Source organism: Osmerus eperlanus, chromosome 13 (genome assembly GCF_963692335.1).
Source record: "Osmerus eperlanus chromosome 13, fOsmEpe2.1, whole genome shotgun sequence".
NCBI classification, from domain to species: Eukaryota; Metazoa; Chordata; class Actinopteri; order Osmeriformes; family Osmeridae; genus Osmerus; species Osmerus eperlanus.
Genome location: NC_085030.1, coordinates 2,248,981 through 2,269,118, shown reverse-complemented (window position 1 = coordinate 2,269,118; position 20,138 = coordinate 2,248,981). Strand labels below are relative to the sequence as shown.

The 20,138-nt window shown below is 42.0% G+C and overlaps 1 long non-coding RNA gene across 1 annotated transcript; it reads left to right on the top strand.

The window, feature by feature from the left end:
- The first annotated feature begins 3,209 nt into the window (after window positions 1-3,209).
- On the top strand, window positions 3,210-4,335 carry LOC134031996 (uncharacterized). The gene is made up of 3 exons (XR_009931975.1): window positions 3,210-3,305; window positions 4,122-4,172; window positions 4,283-4,335. It is a non-coding gene; the product is annotated as an uncharacterized LOC134031996 (long non-coding RNA).
- Window positions 4,336-20,138: the final 15,803 nt, after the last annotated feature.

Here is a 20,138-nt window from a genome sequence, read left to right as displayed (position 1 = left end):
TCCTGAAATGCGTGATCTCTTTTTTGGACATTACAGTTAAGTTATCATATTTGTTTTCAATTTCTGAAATTGACCGTTTGATCAAACTTCGTGAGTTGGTTGCTATTTCCTCCCACATTCGTAGTTTTTTGTGGGATGTTATGTGCGGATCGAATTTACTTTTCAGTATGTGTTTTCTTTTGCTATATTCCTGTAGAAGGACAATCTTTTCCTCCTCTGACCAATTCGGTTTTCTTGCCTTTTTTTCTTCCATTTTTAGCTCTACTGTATAGCTCTTGTAAGGTGATGTAGGCCTACTAACGATAAAACTGAACAGACGCGGTCACCGTGGAAACGGTCGAATTTTACTGCTGTGAAATCACTTTTAATGTAGTAAATCCCTTAACGTTTCACCTTAGCTAAGGAAACCATATAAGGGATTCTGTGCAACCCCCTTAAGTAAATCCCCAGCTAACAAAATGACGTCCCCAGGACGTCCCCGAATGTTATCAGGACGTCGCAAGGGAACGTCCCCATGACGTCTTTTTGTAGGGTCCCCTGAAGGTCCCGGGGACGTCGCAGACAAACGTCCCCGGGACGTCCATGTAACGTCCTCATAACATTTAGGGGACGTTCAGGGGACGTTTGTCTGCGACGTCATGGGGACGTTCCCTTGCGACGTCCTGATAACTTTCGCATACCAAATGCAGAATCAATTTCTGAACCTTAATTTATAGTCTCATTTATGCATATAATGGATATGTATTGTATACAAAGTATACAATGCATATTAGCCTATAGTGCAAAACTAAACTGAATGTGTTCACTTAAACTCAACAATGTAATTTAACTTCTTTATTTTAAAAAATCAACTTGTATAACAGGCTGTATTGTAACTTATTATGTGTATGCTTATAGAAGAAAAAACACGATTTACAGTATAAACAAACACTTTATTCAAATGCATTTTAAAAGCCTGAATTAATTTTCTTATATTTAATTGTGTCAACCCCTCCTCATCCTCTCCCTCTTCCTCCTCGTCCTCCACCAGTACGTCCGGAATCAACACCTGCAACATGAATTAGCTACAGTTAGACAGCAGATCAAATGCAAAGAACATTAAGTGGAAGTGTATTGTATCCATATGCTCCTGGAGTTATTTTTAGGACCGTAACAAGTGAAACGGAAAGCTTCCCTGACCTTCAGTATCCAGATATTTACAACCATCTAGCTAATGCTAATCAACTTTCCTTCATCTACTCATCGTGAACATTTGTCCGACGTAGCAACGTAGCATGTCATTATGATACTTTTCTTGCAAAACGTCTTGGTTTATTGTAGCTATAGTCTAGAGCTAACTGTCCAAAAGTAGCTTGCTACTCTACAGTAGAGCTAACGCTACTTGACTAGCTAGAGCTGTGGCCTTCACCTGTCCAAAAGTAGCTTCAGCTGTTTTGTATTTTCTGTATCCTTAAAGAGACGACACCACTAGTGTGTAGGCATCCGATTTAGAGCTTGTCCGACGTAGCAAGAGTAAGTAGAGATCATGCGCGTCTGAGTCCGTAACCAGGACAACAATGACGCTAAGTGGCAATGACAGCCAACTGTCATTATGATAGCTACTTTTCTTGCAAAACGTCTTGGTTCATTGTACAGTAGCTCTAGTCTAACTGTCCAAAAGTAGCTTGCTACTCTAGAGCTACTTGACTAGCTAGAGCTGTAGCCTTCACCTGTCCAAAAGTAGCTTCAGCTGTTTTGTATTTTCTGTATCCTTAACCACTAGTGTGTAGGCATCCGATTTAGAGCTAACTAGTGCTATCGATAAGATTGTTAGCTACAGTACTGTACTGTACAAATTAAGACGATACAGTACTGTACGACGTCTCAATTTAGCCGAATTAGAAAACCAGTGCCAACTCAAATTGGCTAGAAATTAATATACATTTATGTTCGATATGGCTATTTCACGTTGGATAAACATACAAATACATAGATAGCAGAGCTAAAGTTTGTATTAAAACATATTTACCTCAAATTCTGTCCTTCGGGTGGCCCACATTCACAGGAGTGCGCTAAATTACTCTAAACTACCCAGCTAACACATGACGTTGCGGCAACGTTGCCAGTAAGTGCTCAGTTGGTAACCCGCGACGTTACCTTCTGGCAACGTCGTGGCAACGTCGTAGCTACGTTATAAAGGGAATGTTGCCAGTTGGTCCCCTGGACAACGTTGCCGCGACGTTGTACCTTGGTCGGCTGGTTACGTTATTTTTAGACCCGTGGGCAACGTTGCCGCGACGTCGTACCTTGGTCGGCTGGTTACGTTATTTGTTGGTCCCCTGGACAACGTTGCCGCGACGTCGTACCTTGGTCGGCTGGTTACGTTATTTTTTGGTCCCCTGGACAACGTTGCCGCGACGTCGTACCTTGGTCGGCTGGTTACGTTATTTTTTGGTCCCATGGACAACGTTGCCGTGACGTTGTACATTGGTCGGCTAATTACCTTATTTTTAGACCCGTGGACAACGTTGCCGCGACGTCGTACCTTGGTCGGCTGGTTACGTTATTTTTTGGTCCCGTGGACAACGTTGCCAAGACGTTGTACCTTGGTCGGCTGGATACATTAATTTTGGTACCATGGGTTAAGTTGCGGCTAAGTCGCTCTTTGGTCGCAGGACAACGGATCTCGAGTGCATATAGTGGTTTATCCAGAGATGGAGAGATCACACTGGACTGCTCTCAGTTCTGACACTTTTGCAATGTACCCATAGTCTACATGAATTTCAATCACACACAATATTAAATGTTGCACCCAGCACGTATAAATGTAGACAATGCATGTAATTCATGTGCAGCTCAGCCCCAGCATGTCATTGGTCATCAATTTTCTCATATGCAGAAACATAGCTTTAATAAATAAGACTGAATCTGGAATATAATTTAGTCTTTCATTCTTTACTATAAACATGTACAAAAGCAATCAATGTGTGATGTGTAACATGATTAAGCAAACATTCTTTGTATAGCACACCAAAGCTGTATGACACACAATGCAAATTTGTGCTCCAATAATTTTTGTGATACAAAATTGTTAAATGTGACCAAAAGGTAAGCGACTCTTAAGAGTTTCATTTCCAAAGACAAGTCATCACAGAATATTACAATTCTTCCTTAGCAAACCTGCCCCTCAGTCTGCCCCTGAGCAACAACTTTGCGCATGCCCATTTCAACGCATCGCTCAAATTGGGGTTTCAGAAGAGATTTTGCAGGGGTTCAACACCGTCTTGTACGCATTGGATTTCAACTGGAAATTAGCTACTTCAAAGGTGAGTTTCTTTACAGAAATATATAAACATATTTTAAGAAATTTGATGGGGCATACTTATACGTATATGTTTGAAATGTAGGCCATTTAGCCTGTTTATGTGCTATCAGATTCACATTGTTTACGTTAGGATTTCGATAGCTACAGTACAGTAGAGGTTAAACCCTCCAGAAAGTTATGTTGAAATACTGAAAATGCATAGGCCTACATGTTTTCAAAGTTTAGCTTCTCACAAATCACCCACAAAAGAATCAGTGAAAATAAACGTTCAGAACTGTTAAAAAACCTTGTCCCAAAATAGTTTATTTAGCCCGGAATTTTCAAAGACTGTGGAGCTAGCGTGGCTGATCACGTTTTAATCACAGCAATGGCGTCTATAAAAGTATCATGTCACTAATTTTTCCAATTTGTACATGACATCTTTTTTTGGATAAGTTTATTCGTTTTAACCTTTTAGATGCGTGAGTTTTAAATATTTCCGACGCTACCACCAGTTATTTTTCCAAAACGGCAGCTAGGTTGCTTTAATTAGCTTCCGTTACCTAGTAACCTAGCATAATACTCGTAGCAATGCTACTACCTGCTAGTGTTACTTGTTAGCCTACTAATTGTAAATTTTGAAGCCATACTATAGCGTTTGTCATATAGTTTTTGTCCATCGGAAAACAGTCGGTTGGAATGTTCAGAATCACACATGTGCGACGCTACGATGTGGGGCCCTGCTTTCGAACGATCACATATGTGCAATGCTACTCCTTTTATATCAATATGCTATAACTATGTACATAAACTACATTCCATTTTCATTTCTGTACAGATTATCCTACCACCGTCACACGGCCTAGCACTGTGTCCCTGGGAAATGATGGTAAAGTAATGAATGACCGTTTAAAACAGTGACAATAATTGTATGAGCCATGGCAACCTAAAGGCTATGTTTTGAAGCAAAAGCATGACTTAAAACTTTTGCATCACCAGATTCCATACCCCTAGATGTCAACTCTGGTCTGGTGGAGGTGAACCAATTGGGGGCCCAGGAAAACAGCTGGCAGCCAGGCAAGTGCAAATATAAGACACTCAAAAAAAAATATGCTTTGTATACAACCATTCAAGGTAACATTTGTTATTTACATAAATGTTACAGCTAATCTAGAAGAACCACAGTGTATGCCAATCATGCTAACTCTTGTAAACTTGTTTTACTTGTCTTTAATGACAGACACATTACAGGTTATGCTCCGGAAGATGGAGACATTGGAGGAGAACCAGCGAGAGGCTCTCCTATTCAGGCGACTACAGGGCAGACACACTGCCAGTGCCAGTGATGGACCTACAGGTGGCCCAAACACAGGCTGAACTCCAAGACGCCTTAAGCGAGGAGCGCCTTAAGGTGCTGGAGTTGCGAAAGAGAGTGGTAAGTGTTTGGAGATGCCATGAACTATGGCTTACACGCAGCGTTCAACGTTCACATTGGTGCTGACAATAAGTTCATGACTTCTAATTCCAGACGCTGTGATGAAGTGGAAGACGGGACTGGGAGAGAAAGCTGTGGAGCTCCTCATAGAGGAGACACTCAAACACAACCCGGCAGCCCGTTCAAAACAAGCCAGGTGAATGAATCATGATTGCAGCTTCCATATCCAACCTTTCACATGGCTATGTGACACAAATCTAGAATCACATGTTTTTTTGATGATATTATTTTAGATGTGATTTTTTTATGACTTGTATAGCGCCTTTTTACACGTGCAATTATGTTGATAGAACACTAACTTATTTTGTGCTTCATTGTCAGGGCCAACAGACAGGACCTGTAGCGGGGACTGGCAGAAGATTTTAATTCACTGTTTGGCACTTTGTTTGACATAAAATGACAATGTTACATGGAAATGCTGCCTTGTTTATGATTAGCTGGAGTTAGGCTACACATCACACAAACCTCCTAAAGTTGGCTACCATGTAGCCTATTATACAAGAACAAGTAGCATTTTGGGCAAATGAGGTCTGCATATGAACCGCCCCAATATAAGCAGTAGAATTGAGAAATATAGGTTACTTAGTTAACGTTGCAGTTACGGACTGGCAACGTCACAAAATTACGTTGCTAGGAGGTCGCGGTTACGGACTGGCAACGTCGGAAAATGACGTTGCTAGGAGGTCGCGGTTACAGACTGGCAACGTCGGAAAATTACGTTGCTAGGAGGTCGCGGTTACGGACTGGCAACGTCGGAAAATGACGTTGCTAGGAGGTCGCGGTTACAGACTGGAAACGTCGGAAAATGACGTTGCTAGGAGGTCGCGGTTACAGACTGGCAACGTCGGAAAATTACGTTGCTAGGAGGTCGCGGTTACGGACTGGCAACGTCGGAAAATGACGTTGCTAGGAGGTCGCGGTTACAGACTGGCAACGTCGGAAAAATAACGTTGCCACGACGTCGCGGTTACGGACTGGCAACGTCACAAGATTACGTTGCGGTTACGTTCTGGCGTCCCACAGATGCACGGTCCCGCAACGTCGCCAAAGACGTTGCGGCAACGTATGTTTGGTCATCGAGTGACGTTGCGGCAACGTAAGGGCAACGTAACTGTGTTAGCTGGGTAGCCAACTACACAAAAAACACCATTAAAAACACAATAACAAAGAACTATACTATCAACACTAAAACTTAAGTTGAAGATATATTTACACGAATTGATTATCACACGGTATTATAGCTATAAATGAAGGATGCAGGATCAAAAAGTTTTGCTGTCTCTCAACGACTTCTTCACTCAACAGGGTTCACGTCACGAGCGGTGACGTCCGCGAGAAATGTGCTGTAATAGGCTATATGGAACATTTCTAGAGACGCAGCTGGTGCTTGGATAGGCTGGATCCAGCTTAGATGTTGTTTCAGTGATGGTACATCACCAAATTATTTATTACTAATGTATTACTTCGCTCAAATGCAAGTTATTGGTACCATACGTAAACAATTGATTTAATACTGTACAGTTTCCACAGTGACAGTAGGCTATAGCTCGAGCAAGTCACATCACAGAATGACACACAAACGAAAATATCCGTTCGGAATTTAGATGGTTAGGTTATGACCAACGAATGACGTTCTGGAACCCCCCGAAAGTTTTAAACATAATGTCATCATAACCAACCAGGGACGTTCCTGGAACGTCACGAATGTCCCCCGAAAGTTTTTAAGATAATGTCATATCATAACCAACCAGGTACGTTCCTGGAACGTTCCTGGAACGTCCCGAATGTCCCCGAAAGTTTTTAACATAACGTCGTATCATAACCAACCACGGACGTTCCTGGAACGTCCCCTGAAAGTTTAAAAATAAATGTCTATAACTGACTAAATTGTGACCTTTTAGGAACTTTAATAACGTCCTAAGGACGTCCTAAGGATAACGTCACGGTATAACCTATAGGGGACCAAATAGGAACGTCACCGAACGTCCCCAGGACGTCCCTTGTTAGCTGGGTCCCTTAGCTAAGGAGAAATTTACCCTTAAGTGTCATACTTAAGGAAAAAACTTAAGGTGCTTTGTGCAACCGGCCCCAGGTGTCAGACTCGGCACACAAGTCAAAATTGAGGTAGGCTAAGAAAACATTACAAAACTAAAGAAAGTTTCTACATGATAGGCCTACCAATCATCTTATTTTGACTACAACATAAAAACAATATTACATGAAGCTCAAAAAACAGTATTTGCGCTCAAATGAATGCAAAAATGTGCACGCTTGCATAAACTATTGATGTCCCTGCCAAAGCTGATATCAAACTTGCGTCCGTGAACTGTTGTATAGTGGGTAAAGAAAGGGGAGTTTCTATAACCGAGTAGTGTATTGTGCGCAGCAAGCTTGGAAGAAAAAAAAGGATATGAATAGTGGCCTGTGCCCCAGTAAAGCTTTATGTCTAATAACGCCCCTGTCCAATACCATTTACAGTCAGCCATAGGTTATAGCCCTTCACCATTGCATGGTGCCATTCATTCTATACAGATCACACCCATCAAGTCAAAGTGAATAGTAACTGGTCCAACTCCATGTCCAAGCCCATGTTATCTGTGGAGGAATACAGTCACCACACTTGTCAAATCCTCCCCACACAAGTCAAATGACTTTATAACTTTAATGTAGGCCCATACAATAGCAGTTTGCAGACATACAACACAGATGAGACCATGGGCAGATCTACAGGAGGTCAAGGGGGGCAGCTGCCCCCCCACTCTAGAGCCTTGCCCCCCAGTGTGATGGACACCTAACAGCGGCCCACACAGGGACTTAAACATCCTTATTTTCTTTATGTACATGTTAACATTCAGCAACACCATACAACTGTCTTCACATAAATTACACACGTCACATAGCTTTTGTTCCTTAGTTCTCATATCAACTTTATTGCCTTTGGTTTACCATATCTTTGTTTGTTTAGTTTCAGACTTTTTGTTACCTCTTTCTTTGATCATCATGAGGGCAGCATGGCTGCCGTGTCCCAGTAAAGGGTGTCTGACTGGAAAACATGATGCTTAAATGGGGTTCCAGAGTGGATGGGAAGCTCCCATCCCTGTCTGGGCTGTAGGGGTGTTTGCTCCAATTTTGCTCCGATTATTTGGTGGGAGGATGTATGGCGTCCCCTCCCTATATTTATTGTGGCAGCCCAGGCTTATATAACTGTAAGAGGAGCAAGCAGAGGGGAGAAATGAAGAACCAACCTAGAAGGAAGACCTCTGTGCGTATGAGGCATTGGTTGGTTCTCATGTATTGTTTTTATCTTCACTACTCGGTTTTATTTACTTTGTCCATGTGTTCCATCCGTTCAAATGTAAGTAATAAACCCCTGAATATTTTGCACCCTACTCAGTTCTCGTGTGCCTTCTTGGTCATGCCCTCACACCCCCCCAGCTGCCTCCCTAACTTTGGTGATCCAAAAACTGTAAAACTTTGTAAAAACAAACAGCCACTATGTCCACAAGCTTCTCAAAACATTGAACTGAACAAAACATTGAACTGAACAATACATTTACCAAAAGTGAACAATTAAATGTTTTATTTTAAACGTATTCTTAGCCCCCCGCCCCTCAAATAGCTACGTTCCTGCATCAAACGTGCAGAGCTGCGTTCACACAGTCTGGAGGCACAGCATAATATATCATATAAATTCTTGTTTGTATCCATAACGTTTACTGATGGTCGCTGTTTTGCCGACCTTACGTTACACCACACAATAATACAGTGCCAATTGGGAGATCGATCATTTATATGATTAGCTAAGCGGTCCTATAAAATCCACTTACTCTCACATTGTTTGTGAAACATTTAACTGCAAAGCACAACAACTGTCGCCTTAAGCTTTCCTAAAAAAGATGGGTGATCATGGGTCATTTGTGGACTGTAATGATAAGTTTTTAATTATAATAAGTACTTGCGTGTAAAAAGGGCTATACAAATCAATTTGATTTGATTTACTTGGGTATTGTCTGCTGTTTTATACTTGTAGTCCACTGCATCTTGGAAACAAATATTGTACTTTGAACAGGGCTCAGGCCCGGAGTGGCAATCGGGAGAATTCCCAGTGGGCTGCTCTGCCCGCTCATAAATTGGACCAGCAGATCGCCTGCTTTCTTTGTTTTTTTACACGCCGAATAAAACGATATGTGTTAAGTTTGTTAAGTTACTATGTGACTAATAAGTAAGCTAATAAGCTACACTAGGTTTTAATTTAAATAAACGCATGATCAGACCCCTTCCAGTGGGCTCACCACCTACAGGAGGGGTAATGGGGGTCGGGTGCAGTGTGAGACGGGCGGGGGCCTTGAACCCCCTCGAACCCGGTGGTGGACGCCAGAGGTGAGGGATGCCTTCAAGCTGAAGGAGGCTTATCTGACTTTATTGGTTGGTAGGACTCCAGAGGCAGCTGATGTGTACCGGCAGGCCAAGCGGAACGCGGCTTTGGCGGTCGCGGAGGCAAAAACCCGGGTATGGGAGGAGTTTGGCGAGGCCATGGAGAATTACTTCCGAACGGCTTTGAAAAGGTTCTGGACCGCCATCCGGCGACTCAGGAGGGGGAAGCAGTGCACTGTCAACCCTGTATATGGTGGGGATGGTGCGCTGCTGACCTCGACGGGGGACGTCCTGGATTGGTGGAAGGAATTTACATTTAGTCATTTAGCAGACACTCTTATCCAGGAATACTTTGAAGACCTCCTTAATTCCACCAACACGCTTTCCGACGTGGAGGCAGAGTCTGGGGACATCGGGGGGGCCCTTCTATCTCTGGGGCTGAGGTCGCCGAGGTGGTTAAAAAGCTCCGCGGTGGCAGGGCCCCTGGGGTGGATGAGGTCCGCCCGGAGTTCCTTAACCCTTGTGTTGGCTTCGGGTCATTCTGACCCATCAGTCATTGTGACCCACCGTCGTATTGCAACATTTTTGCCGCATACAAAAACAAAGTGAAGCATTTTCTTTTAACCGTTGGGCTGTCTCAGACCCCCCACATTGCAAAGGTTAAAAGAAAATAATTTGTATTTGTTTTTGTATTGGGTAAAATTGGGTAAACACAACGATGGTTCGTTATGAACCTTTGGGTCATGTGACCCGAAGGCAGCACAAGGGTTAAGGCTCTGGATGTTGTAGGGCTGTCTTGGTTGACACAACTCTGCAACATCGCGTGGACATTGGGGACAGTGCCTCTGGACTGGCAGACCGGGGTGGTGGTTCCCCTCTTTAAAAAGGGGGACCGGAGGGTGTGCTCCAACTTTAGGGGGATCACATTCCTCAGCCTCCCTGGGAAAGTCTATTCAGGGGTTCTGGAGAGGAGGGTCCGTCGGATTGTCGAACCTCGGATTCAGGAGGAGCAATGTGGTTTTCGTCCTGGCCGTGGAACTGTGGACCAGCTCTACACCATCAGCAGGGTCCTGGAGGGTGCATGGGAGTTCGCCAAAAAAAGGCTACACATGTTTTGTGGATTTGGAAAAGGCGTTCGACCGTGTCCCTTTGGGGCTCATGTGGGGGGTGCTCCGGCAGTACGGGGTACCGGATTCCCTGATCGGGGCTGTCCGGTCCCTGTACGACCGGTACCAGAGTTTGGTCCGCATTGCCGGCAGTAAGTTGAACTTGTTACCGGTGAGGGTTGGACTCCGCCAGGGCTGCCCTTTGTCACCGATTCTGTTCATAACTTAAATGAACAGAATTTCTAGGTGCAGCCAGGGTGTTAATAATATAATCAAAACTGCAAAATCTTTCTCTAACCCTAACTCTATCTAGCATAATGAAACAAAACGTTTTTTAAGTAATCAAAAAGCCTACGCTTGCCCTCATTACTTAAAGATCCTGTAAAGTAAATTCCATGTTTTGCTTCTAAGTACATTATTTACCTGTGAAATGAGTTCCTGAAAGCATGTGCAAAGCGCAAAAACTTTGTCGCACTGAAATGTGGAGTTAGACCGAAGAACAGTTTCTCTTCCGTTTTCAGATCAGGTTTTAATGGGCGTAGCCAAAAAATGCCCTATCTACGTCATTTTGCCCCATCTACGTCAGATCACTGAATGGCTCCTCCTGCTGTACTATTATTGTAGCTTACATCAGCTAGCTAGCTAGCTTCAGGATGTCTCCCACCACCCGCAACTGCATCTTCCCTGGATGCAAGAACTAGCTGCGCTGCAACGCCAGTTAAGTTCCCTGTTGATAATGAAAGGAAAAATAGGTGGATAGATTTTATGAAGAGCCACGCTCATGGAAAGCTTCGGATAAACTCCAACAGCCGCCTCTGCACTGACCATTTCATGGCGGACAGTTTTAACATGGACCAGAGACAGACGGGGTTCACCAACACACGGCTTCTCTTGCAGCGCGGAGCCGTACCGAGCATCGCCCCCCCGGCCGTTCAGCCTCCGGTCGCACCTGGACCATCCACCGCCGCCAGCAGTTCATCACTCAGTTCTGTGTGCTTGTTGTAATTATACTAGATAACTTTTCCAGAGGTATCTCTGCTATAATTAGTGCAAACCGCTAACTTGATATTATGCTACTCGGTGTAGAATGATGGTATTTTGGTGAAATGGTAGCTAATGTGCTAGAAGTAGAAGTTGGAGAGCTCACTGTCTGCTGTCTCTGCTGTAAATGTTTACTCCTGTCTCACAGCTCAGGGGAATATTTCATTTATATGCATCTGTATGTTTCACTCATTGAACAAATACATTCTAATTCTATACTGTTTTGTTCGGCTTGGCGTAGCGTCCAATATCTGGGTCGTAGGTAGCTTACTTGAGAGAGGCGGAGCCTTCCAGCGAGGGGGCCGAGCTTCAGCTCCTTCAGGCGACACGCCGCCCCAGTCTCAAACAGAGAAGACTGCTGATTTTCTTACGATTTCAAAGCCTAATTTAACATACTTGTCTGTGTTTTTTTTCCTTCAAATTTGGATGGGTAGTAAATAACACATTATTCTGTGGTGTGGTAAACTTGAAACTCGTTTTTAATTCCACTTTACAGGATCTTTAAATGAAGCCGGTCAGGACGGTAAAATTCCAAAATAGGACGCGAGTGTCTCAGAAATAATATATTTGTCTAAAAGGCCAACCAATGAGAGGCCTATATGCCAATATTTTGAATAAAAACAACACAGAAACAGGCGGCAAATAAACAGGCAAATGTTTGACTTGCATTGTTTGAAAACAAGAAGCGGGAAGCCCTAGTATATAACAGGCAGATGTTGGATGCCAATCATATCAAACAATGGAAAACCAAAGTCGTCCCCACGTATGGATCGTTGGCAGCTCGTTGGTTTACTGGCTTGCGCGGCACGCGGAGGAGGTCGGACTGTACCCCGACCTTGCACTGGAGGGCCATATTGAATGGGTAGGAGTGAGAGGCATGAGGTGGGCAGACCTTGTGCCTAAGCTCTGTGAGAAGCGTGGCATGCTTCCCAGCCCGGACATAATGGTGCGCTGTTCCTATTGGTCCAGAAGACGTTCTCAAAAGTTAATAATACCGTTTATATACCTCCCGAATGTTCGCAGAGGTAAATACACGGTTTTATGGACCTAGCAACAAGCGGTTGCCTTGGAGATTTAGCCATTGACCTTAACAACGTAGCATAAGTAGCCTAAGTTGCCAAAAAAAAAACTAAAACAACCAAATATGGTTTCTGCACAGGTCCGCAAACGCCCCGCAATCGCTTCGCGTTTAAAAAAAGTATCTGAAGCAGACAGAAGACGAATTGATGTTGTTGATATGTTGCCTTGGAGGTGTAGTGACGTCACCAGTGCAAGTGCAGCTGATTGCTCTGACAACATGGCGTCTGCTCCAGATTCGACCTGTTTGATTTGGGATCTTCCCACGTATTGTTGTAGTATATAAGAAACCAAATGTTTCAGGGACAGGGACACGCAAACGACAGGTCAGCAAACGCTTTGTAAACCGAGATTTGTTAAAACGATTTGTTTGTAAACCTCGACCTGCGGTCTCGGTTAACAAACGTTTTAACAAATCTCGGTTTACAAAGGCGTTTGCAGACCTGTCGAGGAGTAAACATTTGCTGTATATTTTATATTAAAATGCCTACTTATTATTTATGAAGATCGCATAGATTTAAAAGCATAGCCTACATTTGTTGCTGCTCATGTACAATTCAAAATACAAAAAGTGAAGTGTAGCATGTCCCTGTACTTACTGTAAGTCGGTCTGGATACGGGCGTCTGCTAAAATGACTAAATGTAGAATGAACTTAACCTATATGACTAATACGTCACCTTAAGTTTTTCCCTTCTACAGTAGTGATATTTTCAAGCATTTAACCCACTCATATTGCATTAATTCATTAACAAGCACCTTTGAAATAAGCTGAACCCCCTTGAAACAAGCTTTTCTAAGAAACAACCCTTACAAAAAAGAAGTATACTTCAAGTTTATTTTGTAAGTATACTTAGTATAAAAAGTACACCATTATCATGTTACTTAACGTATACTAGCAGTGTACTTATTAGGGTTCCTCCGGTAGGAGGGAACCTATTGTTTTTTAGGGTTCCTCCGGTAGGAGGGAACCTATTGTTTTTGTTAGTATTCTTATTATTATTAGGGTTCCTCCGGTAGGAGGAAACCTATTGTTTTTGTTAGTATTCTTATTATTAGGTTCCTCCGGTAGGAGGGAACCTATTGTTATTGTTGGTATTCTTATTATTAGGTTCCTCCGGTAGGAGGGAACCTATTGTTATTGTTGGTATTCTTATTATTATTTTTCTTCTCCTTGCGCCCCAATATCTCAAAAAGTCCCTGGTCATAAATTTTATAATTTGGCACATTGATACTACATCCAAGTGGGTACCCCCACACCAAATATGGGCCACATCGGACCATAGGGGGCGCCACAGGCCACGCCCAAATGTCCGATTTTCAAAGTGATGGCATTTCCACCCCATTGCTCCAATTCTTCTGAAACTTGGTGTGCAGGCCTCATTTTTCATGAGGAACAAAAAAGCCTCAAGGACCCATAAGGTCCGCCATGATGGATTTTCCTGTACTGTGATAATTTGGGAAAACCTTCAAAATTCCTCTTCTCTTGAACCAAAGGTGAAATTGACTTGAAATTTGGTACAGATATGTATCATTGACGTATTTAAAAACGTTACTTAAGGCAATTGAATCAAGTACAAAATGGCTGAAATGGGTGTATTTATGTAAATGTACACATTGCCTCAATATGTTTGTGTCACTAAATCAAATGTATTTTTGAAGGATGGTTCAAACTTAATAGGCTTTAAGGTGAGATGCCCCTGAAGTACCATGCAAAGTTTCACTTTGATATGTCGAAATATGACTGAATTACAGATGTTTGAACTTCTACCAAATCTGACAATGCTCGCCATAGGAGAAACAGCTTTTTTTATTATCCAGTTTTGTGTAATCCATGTCTGGGAATGGCTCAATTGGCTGGTAAGCAAATGGTTGTAGGTTCAAAACCAGTCAGAAGCATAGTTTTTAATTTTTTATTCTGGTAAAACGGTTTCTAGTCTTCCGATCAATCCTCCGGTTGTAAAAACATAGCAATGCGTGTTTATTTGAGCCCATCACAACACTCTGATCATCTGTTTAGCGAGACTGTGTAAACCACTGCAAAACAAGCCAGGTTCACCACAGTAGCTAGCTACTTGTAGTCTACGCATGGTAGAGATAACTCTAATGGTTTTCTCTAATGAAGTCAATTGATTGTTCAGGTGGATCCCTTGCCTGTTGCACAAATTCATTTCAGTAACCTAAGCCAGGACACATTCCCACTGATGCTAGGCATGATTTAAAATTCCCTTCCATGACAAGTTATGGCACTCCAAACAACCTGTTAAAAAAAAACGATGAGAAAGTTATTCTTTACAGCAGCAACCCAGTCATCCCGTTTTTATAGGAAATGTACAAGCAGTTTCAACTTAGGCTGAATCTAACAACACTTACCACAGGAGAAACAGCTTACTTTTTTATACAGTAACTGAACATGACAATATTCAACACTGATAATAGGGCTGGGATGGTGACCTGTAAAGTATAAGGTTGTAGGTTGGAATCCAGCCATAGTCTTTTGGCCTGTCATAATTTTGATTATCTGTTTAGTTCAACAGGATGACATCTTTCTGAAGTACCACAAACAATTTCACCTTGGTATGTCAAAATATGATTGAATTAAAGGGGAGTCAGGTGGCTGAGCGGTGAGGGAATCGGGATAGTAATCCAAAGGTTGCCAGTTTGATTCCCGGCCATGCCAACTGACGTTGTGTCCTTGGGCAAGGCACTTCACCCTACTTGCCTCGGGGGAATGTCCCTGTACTTACTGTAAGTCGCTCTGGATAAGAGCGCCTGCTAAATGACTAAATGTAAATGTAAAGCTGTTTCAACGTTGGCTGAATCTAACAACGCTTACCACAGGAGAAACAGCTTACTTTTTTATACAGTAACTGAACATGACAATATTCAACACTGAGAATAGCTCAATGGGCTGGCATGGTGACCTGTAAAGTATAAGGTAGTTGGTTGGAATCCAGCCATTATCTTTTGGCCTGTCATAATTTTGATTATCTGTTTAGTTAAACAGGATGACATCATTCTGAAATACGATGCACAATTTCATGCAATTTCACCTTGAAATGTCAACCGTTTCTTAACCTTTGTCCAAAAGCTGACCAAAGCTAATACTCTGCCCTTTCTATTCATACAATCTCAACAGTTGGTGTGTAGCAGAGAGGATAGAGAGACTGACTTGTAACCTTATGCTCATGAGTTCAAATCCCCATTCAGCCTGTTGTTGGCCAAACATGAAGTAGTTTTGCTCCCTTGTTGTCCAACTCTCGATCTTCTGCAGTGTACATGTTTATAATATTTTGCCATTTTGCGGAGGAACCCGCATCGCTGCTTGCAGCTATATTTCTTATTATTCTTATATTTCTCAGCTAAATGGCCCAATAGCTCAAAAAATCCTTGACCCGATTTTTTCAAGTTTGGCCCAATGATACAACAGGTCACTCACTACTCCCAGACTGCTAATGGCCCATGTACGCCCATAGGTGGCGCTATAAGCCACGCCCAAAGTCTACGTGATTTCCCCAGCGCCCCATTATTCCAAAATGCCTGAAAATTGGTACACATGTCTTATTTCTCATGGGGAACAAAAAAGCCTCAAGAACCCATAAGGTCCGCCATGATAGATTTTGCTGTACTGTCCAAATTTGGTACAACCTTCAAAACCCTTCTCCTCATGAACCATAGATCCAATCGACTTGAAAATTGTTACAGATTTGTAGAATACATGTGTTTCTATAGGGTGAAATTGAATAAGGAATGCAATACAAAATGGCTGAAAGAAGTGTATTTATGAAAATGTCCACATTGCCACAATATATTTGTGTTAATAGATCAGATATAATTTTGACTGATGGTTTTTCAAACCTTTGTGCCTTCAAGATGACATCATTCTGAAGTACCATACGCAATTTCACCTTGATATGTCAATATATGATTGAATTCAATTGAATTGCTCCACAGCGCGCGTGTTCCAAATTCTCAGACTCATCCTGCCCCTTGACACTAGGGTGACCACCTGTCGCGCTTTGCTTTGTGTCGCACAGCATTTTCACCCCTTGTGTCGCACGTCCCATATTGAAAATGCTGTGCGATACAACGCAAAGCGGGACAGGTGGTCAACCTACTTGACACACGCGCGAGCTTGGCGAGATGTACACTCATCCTTTCTGGAAATTGTGTGCTGACCAAGCCCCCACCCTCTGTTTTTAGCTCCTGTTTCATTTCGCTTCCAATCGCAGCTCGCCGTTACGAATATAAATTCTTTTTCGGCGGCCATTGTTGTTTTCAACTGGAATCGCCTGATAGTGTTGGAGGATTCCTCCATAAGGAGGAATCCTGCTTACGTAGGATTATAACTAATAATATTTGGACTACATACACAACGGCGGTGTCAAAAGGTTCGTCTTGTTAGCGTTGGTTGTATTTTTATTTACGTTCCGTTGCATGGTTTAAGTAGAAATTGCGTTTTGTGGTGAAAAGTGAAGCTAACGGTGGCTAATTTGCTAGCCACAGTCACTGACGTTACTTACGTCACTAACGTCACGAAAACACGCGTGACTACCTGTAGCAGAACATTCGTTTCGCATCTTTTAACTTGGGGGATAGCTAGGCTAACTATTGCTTTACTGCACGGCAGCTGCAGAAACGCCACAAGCAAAGAGGCCAGGGTGATAACTATTTACTCATTTTACTTTGTGATGTGAAACACAATTATGAAATGTAATGTACAATATTAGCTGATATTATTAAGTAAGTAGGCCGACATCTACTTTTGGAAACGGTAGTCTACTATTTCACTGAAGCATTAGCATCATGACATTAGCCTCTGTTGCCTGGGCAACACATACTACAGTGGTCTATGATGCATCTGTTTTCAATCGTTAAAATAAACATTCCTCACAAATACATTTTCTTTGTAGGATTTATTATGACATTACATTACAAGTAAATGATTTGTTGGTGAAATTATCATTACCTGTGGTTTCAAACCAGTGTTGCTCATTGCAACGCTGTAGCCTACACGAGACACACAACAAAAACATCTACACAGCTTTTTAGGAAGTCAAACGGCGACAGAACATGTTCGGCACTCCCCTTACTTAAATCAAAAGTCTTTCAATAGGTGAAACTATCTGACTACTAACCTGAACTTCATTGCCAAAGCCTAAACTTTGTCAATCTGTTCATGAAAATAATTAATTTCAGCCTAAACCGTACAACGGAACGTTAAATAGAATTCAACCAACGCAATCGCTACCAAGACGAACACAGCAGTAGTCTAGTAGACTACTGTACCGTAGTAGTACAATTTACCGGGCAGCTTCTCCACAGGGCTATATCGCATTTTGCGTTGTTACTGACAATGATCGCTACCAGTGAGCTTTTTATGAATGAGCGATTTTCCACTAAATAAATGTCAAGCTTATTTACGTTTTGGGGGGCATATTTTCAGTTAGCAGATGGTACTGTTTGAATCGCGATTCCATCTTCTACTGCCGGTAACGTCGTAGAATAATCTTCAAAGGGGGTTCTTTATTAATGAATGAATGCAATGAGTAGGCTAAATGCATGAAAATATCACGAGAAGGGAAAAACTTAAAAGGACGTTTAAGTCATAGAGATTAGGTCCATTTTTACACTGGTCTGCCAAATTTATTCGTTTTGATTCAACGATGTGGTTGCCTCTTGCAGGGGAAATGAGAAGACATCTATTTCATTCTACACTTCACTCGTATTTTCAGTTGTAAATGAGCAGCAAAAAAAAAATGCTTTTAAATCTATGTAATCTTTATAAATAATAAGAATGCATTTTTATATAAAATATACAGAAATATCTGTTGTAAAAATGTCATTCAAAAACTGACCCCTGTGCAACCGACGCAAGCAAGCACACCCTACAATTTCCCAAGAAATTATACCCTCTCTAGTTATTATTAGGATTCCTCCGTAAGGAGGAAACCTATTGTTATTGTTAGTTTTATTATTATTAGGATTCCTCCGTAAGGAGGAAACCTATTGTTATTGTTAGTTTTATTATGGAATTTATTTTGGAAACGGTAGTCTACTATTTCACTGAAGCATTAGCATCATGACATTAGCCTCTGTTGCCCGGGCAACACATACTACAGTGGTCTATGATGCATCTGTTTTCAATCTTTAAAATAAACATTCCTCACAAATACATTTTCGTTGTAGGATTTATTATGACATTACATTACAAGTAAACGATTTTGGGGGTGAAATTATCATTACCTGTGGTTTCAAACCAGTGTTGCTCACTGCAACGCTGTAGCCTACGCGAGACACTACAAAAACATCTACACAGCTGTAGGAAGTCAAACGGCGACAGAACATGTTCGGCACTCCCCTTACTTAAATCAAAAGTCTATCTAACTACTAACCTGAACTTCATTGCCACAGCCTAAACGTTGTCAATCTGTTCATGAAAATAATTAATTTCAGCCTAAACCGTACAACGGAACGTTAAATCCAATTCAACCAACGCAATCGCTACCAAGACGAACACAGCAGTAGTCTACTAGTACTGTACCGTAGTAGTACAATTTACCGGGGCAGCTTCTCCACACAGGGCTATATCGCATTTTGCGTTGTTACTGACAATGATCGCTACCAGTGAGCTTTTTATGAATGAGCGATTTTCCACTAAATTAATGTCAAGCTTATTTACTGTAGCGGGGTTTGCTCGTTTAAGATTAGCAATACTTAATTTATAATAAAGTATGTAGTTCTTGGGGGGGGGCACCACCTCTTATTGTTAAAGGGATAGAGGAAACCTTATTGAATAATATTTAAATAATAGCCTTCGTAATAATCAGTCTAATCTTAAGTCGTGAATTCTATGAAAGTAGAGCAGATCAGATAACGTGAGTGATACGCGAATATTATACCCAATGATTTATTTAGGAGAATGTAATTATAATGAACAAATACCAGATAAGTTATGGGTTAGTCAGAGTAGTACAGTGGCTGGATGCAAATGAGGGCGAGCAACACAATGGCTGTGTAGAGCGCGTGTAAAGGGGGAGGGAAAGAGAGAGAGGGGTAGAGAGGGACAGGTAGGCCTTTGTGGTAACAATGGACGAGCAAGGGCAACTGACTTAGCAAGGGTTAAGCTAACTCATTTGTAAGATACAATCAAACATCAACAATTTAATCACAACATGCCAATATGTCACAGGTAAGAAATATTGCAAATCGTAGTTACTTTTGTCGGTTTGAAGAAGGGTAGAGTCAATGGTTTCGTTATCGTCCAACGAAAATAGAACAACAGAATCTTTGGCCAAAGTTCCGGGCGCTCAGTGAATTTGCAGGTTGAGAGGAATAGTTTAGAAATGACGCGTTCACTTCAGTTTAATTCCTACGAACAAGCGGGGGTGATTGTACGTTTGGGGGTTTTATACTCCAAAGAACAAGGGGGGGGTCCCCGTGAAGGTGACCTCTTTCATTGGTCAGTTTCCCCCCACCTGGGCGTCGTCCTGAGATCTGCCTAGGTGTGAAGTAGCTGTACCTTTTGATTTCCGTTATTTCAACTGTCCATGGAATGCTCAAACTTCAGAATATAACAATAAAACATTCGTAAATGGTTTTGTTAGTATGGTACAATCATTTTGATATCAAGATTGGCTGACTTAACTATACTTGAAGGGAAGTTATAATCAAACCTCAATTAAACAACGTTCTAAATAAATGGGAAAAACACACATTATAACACATCAACTACTGTCATTGAAATAGTGTCCATGAGCCATG